This window comes from Misgurnus anguillicaudatus, unplaced genomic scaffold (assembly GCF_027580225.2).
Source record: "Misgurnus anguillicaudatus unplaced genomic scaffold, ASM2758022v2 HiC_scaffold_28, whole genome shotgun sequence".
In the NCBI taxonomy this organism is placed as follows: Eukaryota; Metazoa; Chordata; class Actinopteri; order Cypriniformes; family Cobitidae; genus Misgurnus; species Misgurnus anguillicaudatus.
Genome location: NW_027395278.1, coordinates 8,460,127 through 8,472,170, shown reverse-complemented (window position 1 = coordinate 8,472,170; position 12,044 = coordinate 8,460,127). Strand labels below are relative to the sequence as shown.

The following is a 12,044-nucleotide window of genomic DNA, read 5'->3' as shown; positions in this document are numbered from 1 at the left end:
AGATCCAAAGCGCAGCAGGTAAACGTTAGTACTGTGGGTGGCCTACTGTGCACATAAGCTTGTTTATATATATTCATATTTAACATACAGAACATGAATGTATAAATGTCTTACCAAGCAATTAAAATGTTTATTATGCATTTAAGCCTTATGTTTTGGTCAGAGTTGGGTATAACGCGTTACTGTGTAACGCATTACTGTACTCTAATTACTTTTCCTGATAACGCAGTAACGTAACGCTTTACATTTTAAATGTATGTAATTTGATTACAGTTACCAATGACAACAAAATTGCGTTACTAGCGTTACAAATTAAGTGTTGAAAAATTAATTAAAATGTATTTTAAAATGACGTTTTGCCATTGCACGGCAACGTCTGTTAACGAGCATGCGCGCAGCGTCAGTTAACGAGCATATGCTTTACTCACTCGTCGGAGACGCAAGCAAATGGATACTATGTGAGCGGTGGTTGATCCCTCAAGTGGAATACAGACAATACATGTCCAAAACCTTGGCATTTCAGAGTGGGCTTTGCGCGATGACATCTGGTCTGCCAGAAGCGATCGTACAGGTGTGTTTTTAAATCACAATGTACAATAAGGTTTTATTTGTTAACATTATTTAACTATGTTATTTTATCATGAGCTCAATGCGTGCACTGCATTAAGTAATCATATGTTTATTTAAACAATTACAAAAACAACTTTTAATTGTTATATTTAACGAACTAACATGAATATTAACATTCTTTAACTTGACCAAAGCACCCTCGCGAATGCGACAACGTGTTAAAACTAGTTTCTGTCTCCGCGACCGCGAATGAATGTAGATATAGATAGATAGATAGATAGATAGATAGATAGATAGATAGATAGATAGATAGATAGATAGATAGATAGATAGATAGATGTTAATGAATGTAGAATGTTTAATGAGAAATGTTAAACATCTGTAACGTATTATAAAAGCTACAAATATTTCTGGATCACTATATGACCAGTAATTTTAGGAAGGGGCAAAATCACACCAAAAATAGCTTTAAGCATTCAAATATGCACTGTAGTCATTACTGTTTTCAAATGTTACAAGAAACATTTTCACATTAACGCTGCGTTTGGGTTTATCCTTGTTTCTGACAGTTTCACTTTGTAGTTTTTTAGATTTGATGTTGTCAAAGTAACTTAAAAGTAAAGTAATTAGTAATTAGATTACATTACTGATTTCTACATGCAAAAAGTAATCAAATTACATTTTTAAAGTAGTAATTAGTAATTTGTAGTGGATTACTTTTTTTGAGTAACTTACCCAACAATGGTTTTGGTAATCTGAATTATTTAACGAGTAGATTAAACATTTACATTTTGTCAAATCAGTTTTTGTAATAAAAAAAAAATAGTAATACAGTACAATCGTTGACTTTGACGTTACACAGAAGACATTCTTTTTCACCCCTGCTGGCTAATATATGTAATTTGAATTAATGGTTACTGAACGAATCAGTGAAAGAGTCTGAACGAATCATTTTGATGAACGAACTGAAAACGAATGAGTCTCTTGAAAGAACGAAAATTTCCATCACTAGTAAGTACTAACTATGAAAGGATCTGTCAGGATCCTGAATGTCATTATATGTGTTTAGTCTTGTTTCTAGTATCAGGATCCTGACACCCTCATATAAGTGTTCTGTGTTTGTCTGGAGAGTCACGTGACCTATGTGTGGCACGTGCTCTCCTGTCTTTAGTCTTAACCTTACCCTCCTGTTTCCTAATTATGTATGATTAGTTTCCTCACCTGTTTGTTATTGTCCCCTAATTAGTTTCCCTATTTAAATGCCTTTGTGTCTCTTGTCTTTGTGGTATCATTGTATGTATATGTGTGACACCGTCAGGAGTCTTGTCTTGTCTTGGTTTTGCCATGTCTTTTATTTAATTCTTGTCTTGTTTACCCCCTCAAGGGAGTTTTTGTTTATTAATAAAAGTCTTTTGAGTTGAGAGCTGTCTGCACTTGGGTTCATCCACCACCATCCCTGACAGGATCTAGAACAGGGGATACAATATGATCTCTAATATTGGCAACCTTGTCTAAAAAAGATAAGAAAGTTTTCACATACTTTAACTGAAGCTTCTAAACTAGAGAACTGTGAACTGGTGTAATAGAGAATCAATAGTTTTAAAGGACTGGGGTTTATTACAATTTTTGGAGATGATGTCACAGGGTGACTTAGGGCGGAACCAAAAAGAGAGAGGAGAGGTTCCGCCCGGACAGAATTTTAAAAAGCACCTTTCACTTCCCAGTCTCCCTGGCAACACAAATCAGGAAGAAACGAGCCACAGGTGCAGCCAATTTATGTAGCAGCTCTGATTAGAGGAAGAAATGAGGACGGGCCACATAAATGGAGCTGTAGCAGCACACAGGAGAAGAGTTGTTTTCGGGCATGAGCTCCTTTTTATTGCCTAGGGCAGACTGAACCACACGCCCCGTCCTTGGAAGAGCCGGAGGGCGCCGTTGATCCACAAGAGCGCTTATAGCGAGAGGAAAGAGTGCGGCAGCCAGGAGAGGCGAAAAGGACGGGGCTGTGAGTTAAAGGAGCACTGCACCGGAGGCTTTTTTTTGAAACGTTGATCCGTAGACCTTTTGGGTGTGTGTGGAAGCGCTGTGTTGTGGCCGCTGGCGCGCTGTTTGTGACTGTCTAACTCTCTCTCTCTCTCTCTCAGGCTGGAACTGTTGATTGGGAAGTCATCACGAACCTTAAAGGTTGTGAGGAGAACGAACACATGACGGATTGAGACGAAGTGAAAAAGGGGATTTAAAACGGCATCGCTGTGAGTACCTAGAGCTAGCTGAAAGTATCTTGTGTATTAACCTGGCTTATGTTAACTCCCTCCAGGAGAAGGAGGACGGCCCTACCCCTAACAGAGCGTGGTGGGTGAGCCGAGGAAATACTTACCGAAGCAGACACAACAACGACACCACTAGCTGGGCCGCATATTTCCATCGCCAAATCTGAACTAAGCGAAGTGAAGGAAGACGGGCGTCTTTTTCGTACACTTGGAATGGTGGGTGAGTCTTTGTGCTGTGGAAACCTTTATTTTTGACGTGGTGCTGTATATTGCTGTGGGTTGCTGTGTATTGCTGTGTGTCTTGTCAGATCAACCCCCGCCTTCACGCACTTCGTCGAGGGAAGACAAAGAGGCTGCTGGCTTTAGCTCAGTTCAGTACAGCATACGTTGTGAGCGTGCTTCGGGCCTCCAGAAATTGTACGGTGCATGTGAAGAGTGGTGGTGAAGAGTGGCGGTGAAGAGCCGAGGAAACAGCAGAGGTGTCAGTACGATTTGGGGCTATTATCATTGATACTTTCCGATTGCATAAACATTGTTGTTGCAGAGAGAGAGGTGACGTAAATCCATCGTCCCATGGCCTCTACAAAGGGGCGCCCCTGTCCAGAGTTCGAACGCCTGACGGTAACGAGGAAAGGGCAGCGCTCGGCCCGGTGAGACGTTGGGATATTCCACCCCTCTGCCACCATCTAGCGGTCGTGAGGGTTCGCCCCCGACGCCACCTAGGAACTACCTACCCCACCGCACGTCGCGCCGATGCTGTAAGTCCGCCACTGCTGCCTGTGTGCCTATTAAATCTCTTAAGCTGTCGATTCATAGAGACGGAGCATGCACTGTATCCGGTAGACTTGTGGGGAAGAACCTGAGGAAAAACCGAGCAAAAACCTGTACTTACGGTACGCTGAGTCCAGTCGAGAGGTGAGAGCCATCTTAAAGCAAACTAACTGTGCTTCTGTGTCCAAGCCGATACCTGTGGAGAGAAGAGGAGAGAGAGTGAATATTCTGAGGAGAAACCAAGCAAAGAACCTGTACTTACGGTATGCTGAGTCCAGTCGAGAGGTGAGAGCCATCTTAAAGCAAACTAACTGTGCTTCTGTGTCCAAGCCGATACCTGTGGAGAGAAGAGGAGAAAGAGTGAATATTCTGAGGAGAAGCCGAGCCAAACCTGTACTTACGGTACGCTAGTCCAGTCGAAAGGTGAGAGCCATCTTAAAGCAAACTAACGGTGCTTCTGTGTCCAAGTCGATACCTGTGGAGAGAAGGAAAGGAGTAGTGAGTAACCTGACGAAAATTGTGTAACTACAAGGGAGAGCCTCCCCGAGGAAGAATCAGGTACGCAACCAATATAATAATCCCCCACACTCATACTGGTTCTGATTCTGCCTCCAGGAGGAAGAAGGAGCGCGCCACGGATTATTAAGGCCAGGCCTGAGTCCCACGTCCCGGACCCCCGTTGGCCCCTTGCTTCCCGACATCCCCCGGCTGAGGCCCACCTGGAGGACAGAGCTAGATTTAGTTTTAATCCCCCTTTCCCCAGTCCCCAAGACATTTTAGATATTTAAATTCAATAAAGATTGTTTTATACTTACCTGTTCTCGTGTTGTTTGGTCATTGGGTTGGCTTTGGGGACCTCCTCGAGGTGGAAGTTGAGAAGGGGCGTGGCTTTAGCCTAGAACAGCCAGCCCCTGGCCGTGACAATAATATGAGAAAAATATTACATTTTTTCATTTCTAACAGTTTTCTGATATTTTTTCATGCTGTCTTTAAGGACTTTATATGTCCTTTTTCCATCTACGCTCAGCTTTCATGTACATTCGTCTGGACTCATGAGTAACATCATTGAGCCATGGCTCTGATTAAGATCTGAGGCACCTGACCTTTTGAGGAGCATCAGAGTTTAGAATGTCAGCACAGTCAGAAAGAAATGACTGAAGAAGTTGCTCTGTGTCAGGATTTGCTGGAGAATTATTACCAGACTGAATTTTACTTATAAAAGCAGAATTAAATTGAGCAACAGTGGAGGGCTTAAACACACAGAGGGGCATAGGAGCAGACAGTTTGAGAGTAAGAGATGGCAGCATAAAATCAAATAGGACAGGCATGTGATCAGAAAAAAACAGCATCTTGTACTTGGATATTAGAGATATGCAACCCATAAGATAAAACAAGGTCTAACGTATGGCCACATTTCTGTGTTGGTCCAGACACATGTTGTGAAAAAAATTTGTCTCTAGCAAGTGGTTTTGAAGGACAACAGACATGTACGTTAAAATCACCAACAATCAAAATCCTGTCATACTCTGTCACAATACCAGCCAGGACATCAGAAAAGTCTTAAAGGATAATTCCGGTATTTAAAACTTTGAGTCTCATTTCTGGTTTGTTTTGGATGAACTACAGTGATGGACACAGAAATTTTGACAATGGGTCGTGTCTTGACTTTTCGACTCATTTAGAAGCGTCTCTTGACTGCTTCAGAATGGAAGTCAATGACCATGCACAAAATGTCATTAAAACAACACTTAACGTTCATTTTCAAAACTGTACTACTCACGAGTGGTTTGTGGACCTCCTCGAGGTGGAAACATGCCTGTGTTCATGGGAAACCCTTGGATCCAGAAATATGGCGGAACCGAATCAGAGGTGAGATTATCTGAATGGAGAGCTCAGATTGAATATTTGGCAGGGATTAAAGGATTGAATGCGGCCCAACAGCTACAGTTTGTGTTGAACTCCTTAGAGGGAGAGGCGCGACGCGAAGTCCCCAGAAGCTGTGCGGGCCACGGCACAATCCATATTTAAAGCTGCGGTCGGCAACTTATTTGATCATATTTTTTGATCATATTCACTGAAACCAACACTATGCTCCGATAGAACAACATAAATTAGACTGTTTAAGAAAAAAACCCGCGCTTCTAGCTCCACCTGGAGCCTGTTATTTGTTTTGCAAAAATCCACCGCTCCCGGTTCATTTGGTCCAATCACCACAGGCTGGTTCATTTGGTCCAATCAGCGCAGGGCTGTGTAAAATCTGCCTGTCAATCACAGTACCTGCACGCGCCCATCCCCCTCGCGCGCATTACAATATCACATGCATCCGCCTGAATTCATAGGTGTTTTGGTTTGAACAGCGTGATGGCGGAGATAACTTTCAGTAACAAACTTCCGATTTCTCGGTTAACAACTAGAGCTAGGAAAACAACCAATGAAAAGAAGGAAACAAAGATAGAAAGCGACTGTGACCGTAATAAAACTAGGATCAATATCGGACTGGCATTTGAAAAGAATCTACGAGATTTCAAGCTGGATGCAGAGCTTGCCACATTTCTTCTCAACAGGTAATTGTGCTTTATCAACCATTGATTGTATTTCGGAGTGTTATGTAAGTAATCTAAGTATTCTTGCTAAGTATGCGTTCACAATAATACTTTTGCACACGCGCTGACGAGAACGAGCTCTGAGGGAGGTTGCTCGGAGGTAGTGGGGGAAGGACATGAAATTGTAAACATTTGGAAACTGCTCAATCCTCCAGAGTTGCCGACGGCAGCTTTAACTTTCTGTCTGAGCAATACGGAGATACCACCCCCGTAGCCGTCCTTAGAGCCCAGTTTTTTAGCTATAAACAAGGGTCCCGGCAACCCATACGAGCCTATGCACTACGACTTCGAGAACAGTTAACCAGATTACAGACATGTCCTGATCATGGCCTGGAGGACTGGGAGACCCTTTTGAGAGATCAATTCCTGCTAGGATTGCGGGAAGGCCCAGTACGACAGAGTTTACGGGTACAGTTCCGAAGGAGCCCAGAGCTGACGTTTGAGGATCTGAAAAAGGAGGCAGTCACCCTGGAGTTAGACCAGGTTGAGATCAAAGATCTCCTCGTATGTGTGGCCGTAAGTAGTGGCACAACTGCCCCTCCCGAGGAAGTGGACTGGAAGCAGACATTGCAGATGGAGTTGTGAAGGATGACTGCGAACAAATGAAGGAACTGTCCAAAACACTGTTGGAGGAACTGCGCCTGGGGGCCCCCAGTCAGGAGGTAAGACACGCCCCTCGAGAACGAGCTTATTCAGATGGCGGCCGGGACCTGAGGAGACGACCGAGTCGGCCAGCTCGCCCGCGCTTTGAATGGGATGAACAAGGGCGACCCATCTGTAACTGTTGTGCGAGGCTGGACATTATAGCTGGCAGTGCAGCTCCCGACTAGGCTCAGCGGGATGTTTTTAGAGCGACCGGCCACAGTGGGTTATGTGGTTGGGACCCCCTTGGAAGACCCATCTTTAGCAAACTGGTTCAAAGGACGGACTGATTGGACGGAGTCCGGTGGTGGAAGTGAAGGTATGTAGTGCCAAAGTGCCCTGCTTGGTAGACACTGGATCCCAGGTCACCTTGTTTTCCGAAAGCCTACCACAAGAAGTATTTGGCCAACAAAGCATGAAAGGAACTGACCCCTCATGGCTGACGAAGGGAGCGAAGGGGCTGGACATCCTTTACATCAGGTACGTAGTGACTTGATGTAGAGATCTGTGGAATCGTTGTACCCCAGAAGGGGATTGTTATTGTGCAGGACCACTGCTTGGGGACTCATCGAGCTCTGCTGGGGATGAACGTTATCGCCGAGTGCTTGGAGGAACTGTTTTGGGCAAGGCCCGCGATCCCCCTGGCTGAACAACAAGAATGGAGACGAATTGTCGCCGATTGTCGTCGGATTCAGACAGCGAAGGTACGGATGGATCGAGAAGACACCGGCCGAGTGGCCTGTCGATTTGCTCTCTCTATACCCGCGAGAAGTGAGGCCATTGTATGGGTAAAAGTCCCCCAGCAAGAATATGGGCCTGAAGGCTGGGTATTAATCGAGCCCCACCTAGACTGTCAGAATGTGAAGGTGGCCCGGGGATTGGCGGTAGTCCGCCGAGGAAGAGTCCCAGTGAAGGTGCGAAATGAGAGTCCTTACCCGCCCCAGCTGCATCGGCTCCAAAGATTAGCCAGGGTAACGACGGTCGACCCCATCAAGTGCGGGAGGAGAGGGACGTAAGTTTTCGACAGGTGTGTCCCACCGTGGTCGAGTTTGCCTTAACCCAGTCGGATGTACCCCTGAAGAAGGCAGGGGAGGGGATGCCCAGCCATCTCAGGAATGAGTCTTTAAGAGTTTTCAACACACAACGAAGACTATGGCTGCACAGAAGTAGTGAGGCATCAAATCCCCACTGGGGAGGCTGGACCTAGCCGTGAAAGGTACTGTCCTATTCCACCCACCCTGTATTCAAAAGTTCACACCTTGTTACAAGGCATGCTGGATCGAGGGATTGTCCGGGAAAGCAGTAGTCCTTGGGCTGCACCCAATGTGCTGGTACAAAAGAAGAACGGAGCTTGGATGTTCTGTGTAGATTATCATAAACTGAACCATGTCACTAAAAAGGATGCCTTTCCCTTACCTCAGATTGAAGACTCGCTGGCCAGCTTGACCCGATCCGCCTGGTATTCTACCCTGGATTTGGCGAGCGGTTATTGGCAAGTGCGAGTAGAAGAGGCAGACTGAGAGAAAAACGCTTTTACCACCCCATTCGGTCTATTCGAGTGGGACCGGATGCCCTTCGGGCTCATGCAGATTTTTGGGGGGAGGATTGATGGAGTCGACATTGGTATACCTCGATGACGTCATAGTCTATTCTCCCGACTTCGAGTCCCACCTACAGCACCTCGAAGAGGTATTCCAGGCCATGGAACGGTACGGCCTTAAGTTTCAGCCCGATAAATGCCATCTGCTGCAGAGGGAAGTGAAGTTCTGGGGCCATTGTGTGAGTGCTGCTGGTGTGGCGGTGGACCCAGAGAAGGTAGTAGCAGTACGAGAGTGGAGTGCACCGAAAACGGTGAGGCAGATCAGGTCCTTCTTGGGCTTTGTAGGATACTACCGCTTTATCAAAGGATTCTCCAAAATTGCGAAGCCCTTTAACCAACGGCTGGCAGGGACAGGATGGCCCCGGGGCCGTGGGTCCCAATCCATCACATGGGACCCCGAGTGTGAAGCAGCCTTTCAACAGCTTAAACAAAAACTACTGCAAGCACCAATTCTGGCCTATGCTAATTTTAATCAACCTTTCATCTTGTATACAGATGCCAGTAACTTGGGCCTGGGAGCAGTATTGGCCCAGCGACAAGGAGGAGTGAAGTGAGTGATCACCTACGCAAGCAGGAGCCTCCATCCCGCAGAATGGAATGATGCGAACTCCAGCTTGTTTAAACTTGAGTTGTTGGCCTTGATATGGGCCCTGAGCGAAAAATTCAAGGATTACCTGTGGGGGGCGAAGGTGCAAGTGATTACTGATAATAATCCCCTTGTCCATTTACAGACGGCGAGGCTGGGAGCCGTAGAACAACAATTGGTGACCCAGCTAGCAAATTATGATTGTCAGCTCCAGTATCGACACGGGAAGGAGCATGTACATGCAGATGTCTTGTCCCGGCTCCCGGAGGAACGGGGCCAGGAAGAAGAGGCGACGGAAACGGGGCCCGAGCAGGACGACGGCTACATAGTGGGCGTTGTTGAGGCGTCAGGAGGCCAACAAGAAGTGGTGCCGCTGAACTGGGGCTGGGACCCCAACCGCTGGAGAGAGCGGCAGCAGGGTGACGAACGGGTGAAGGCCCTAAGCCATTGGTTGGAGCAGGGCCAGAAGCCGACGCTAGCGGAGAAGCAAGCCCAGGACGGAACGGGACGTAAGTTGTTGGGGCAGTGGGAAAGACTTCAATTACGGGATGGAGTGCTGTGCAGAGTCATCCACGATCCAGGGATGGGCAACGAGATCTGCCAGGTTGTGGTACCTGAAGACCAGGTACAAGCACTCCTCATGGCATACCACAACCACTTCTTTTCTAACAAAATTACGTCTATAAGGGAAAACATCGTAGCCACCCAGGCAGCCACCACTCAACCCGTTAGTTCACTTAACACTAGACTACCATATAAACATCTAGATTCATTTAAACCGACTACAATAGATGAGCTCTCTAGACTAATTACATCATCCAAATCATCATCCTGTATATTAGACCCCGTTCCCACAAAACTGCTTAAAGAGGTATTGCCTGTAGTGTCAACCCCGGTTCTAAATATCTTTAACTCATCGCTAGAAATAGGATATGTTCCAACAGCTTTCAAACTAGCAGTCATTAAACCGCTGATTAAAAAAACGCAGCTTGATCAGGGAGAGCTTAATAACTTTAGACCAATCTCAAATCTCCCTTTTCTTTCGAAAATATTAGAAAAGGTAGTGGCAAGCCAGTTACGCACATTCTTGACAAATAATAGTACATATGAAAAGTTCCAATCAGGATTCAGGCCCCACCATAGCACAGAGACAGCGTTGCTTTGAGTTACAAATGACCTCCTATTAACATCCGATCGTGGTGAAATCTCAATTCTTATATTATTAGACCTTAGTGCAGCCTTTGACACAATAGATCATACAATCTTACTCAATAGACTAGAAAACTATGTTGGTATCAGTGGTCAGGCGCTAGCCTGGTTTAGGTCGTATCTAACCAATCGCTATCACTTTGTTTATGTAAACGAGGAAGAGTCATATCACTCCCTGGTTAAATACGGTGTACCGCAGGGATCGGTTTTAGGTCCTATCCTGTTCTCGTTATACATGTTACCTCTAGGAGACATTATCAGGAAACATAACATAAGTTTTCACTGCTATGCGGATGATACCCAGCTTTACATCTCCTCACATCCCAGCGAAACACACACGTTTTCTAAGCTAACAGACTGCCTTAGCGATGTTAGTGACTGGATGGCACATAACTTTCTTAAGCTGAACTCCAATAAGACAGAGATACTTATTATTGAACCGAATCGCTACAAACATAATATGTCAGATTACAAGTTGCACATAGATGGCTGCGCTGTGGTGCCATCTTCCACGGTTAGGAACTTAGGTGTGATGTTCGACAGCAACTTATCCTTCGATAGTCATATCGCCAACGTCTGCCGCACAGCATTCTTCCATCTTAGAAATATCTCGAAAATACGCCATATACTGTCTACATCTGACGCAGAGAAGCTTATCCATGCTTTTATGACCTCTAGAATAGACTATTGTAACTCGCTACTCGGGGGATGCCATGCAAATCAAGTAAACAAGCTTCAGCTAGTTCAAAACGCTTCCGCAAGGGTACTTACTTGATCTAAAAAGTATGACCACATAAGCCCAATTCTGGCATCTTTACACTGGCTACCAGTTAAATATCGCATACAATTTAAAATATCACTAATCACCTACAAAGCTTTAAATGGCCTAGCACCCTCATATCTTAGAGAATTACTATCAGAATACAATCCATCACGCACACTACGGTCGCAAAATTCTGGTCTCTTGATTATCCCTAGACTATCAAAAGTGTCTAAAAGTGGAAGTTCATTTTCCTACTTAGCCCCTAAGCTCTGGAATGATTTACCAACCGATGTCCGAGAATCAGACACAGTCGATAATTTTAAATCTAGACTTAAAACTTTTCTCTTCAGCAAGGCATTCACATAATTGTTTTATTAATGGTACTCATCTCACAATAGATAGCTTGAACAACCTAATAAATAACTAAGCTAAATATTCTTAAGAAAATGTTTAATCTCTCCTTACTCGTTTACATATGTGCAGCAAACCATGAGCCGGGCATAAACTTTTAAAAACAAAGGTCACGTATAAAATAGAAAAGGCTACATACAAGGAAAAGAAACGCTACTCTGTGCACATACAAACCACAATACAAGGCCAAAACTTCAAAACTACACCAATAAATCCCCGAATCGGGCCATTAATTGCCAAGCGCAGAGGAGTGATTGAAAGCTATGTATGGAATTATGTTCACTTGCTCGGCCCTTCTCCTGAGGTTTCTGAGTCGAGTAGGGGAGTACTGTGAAGCCCAGACAGGCATCAGGGAGATGGCTGGCGCAGTCACGTCCCCGTCTCCCCTTTACTCCCTTGCTCGTCCGGACTTCAATAAAGCACGATGGGTATAGATTTGTGGTGTTAAGCCCACTAGTCGGGGGCGGGACTTCAGTCCTTAAAAGGGTGTCACTGCACCCATTTCCAAAACATTCGCCGTCCCGTGCATTTTTCTCATTCTCCCTAAACCAAACTGTGCAGAGTCTTTCACTAGGATGACGTTGTATCTTCAATACGTATATGTACATGTGTGTGTATG

The 12,044-nt window shown here is 45.2% G+C and overlaps 1 long non-coding RNA gene across 1 annotated transcript; it reads left to right on the top strand.

The window, feature by feature from the left end:
- The first annotated feature begins 1,440 nt into the window (after positions 1-1,440).
- Positions 1,441-4,425, top strand: LOC141362598 (uncharacterized). The gene is made up of 2 exons (XR_012368325.1): positions 1,441-2,638; positions 2,715-4,425. It is a non-coding gene; the product is annotated as an uncharacterized lncRNA (long non-coding RNA).
- Positions 4,426-12,044: the final 7,619 nt, after the last annotated feature.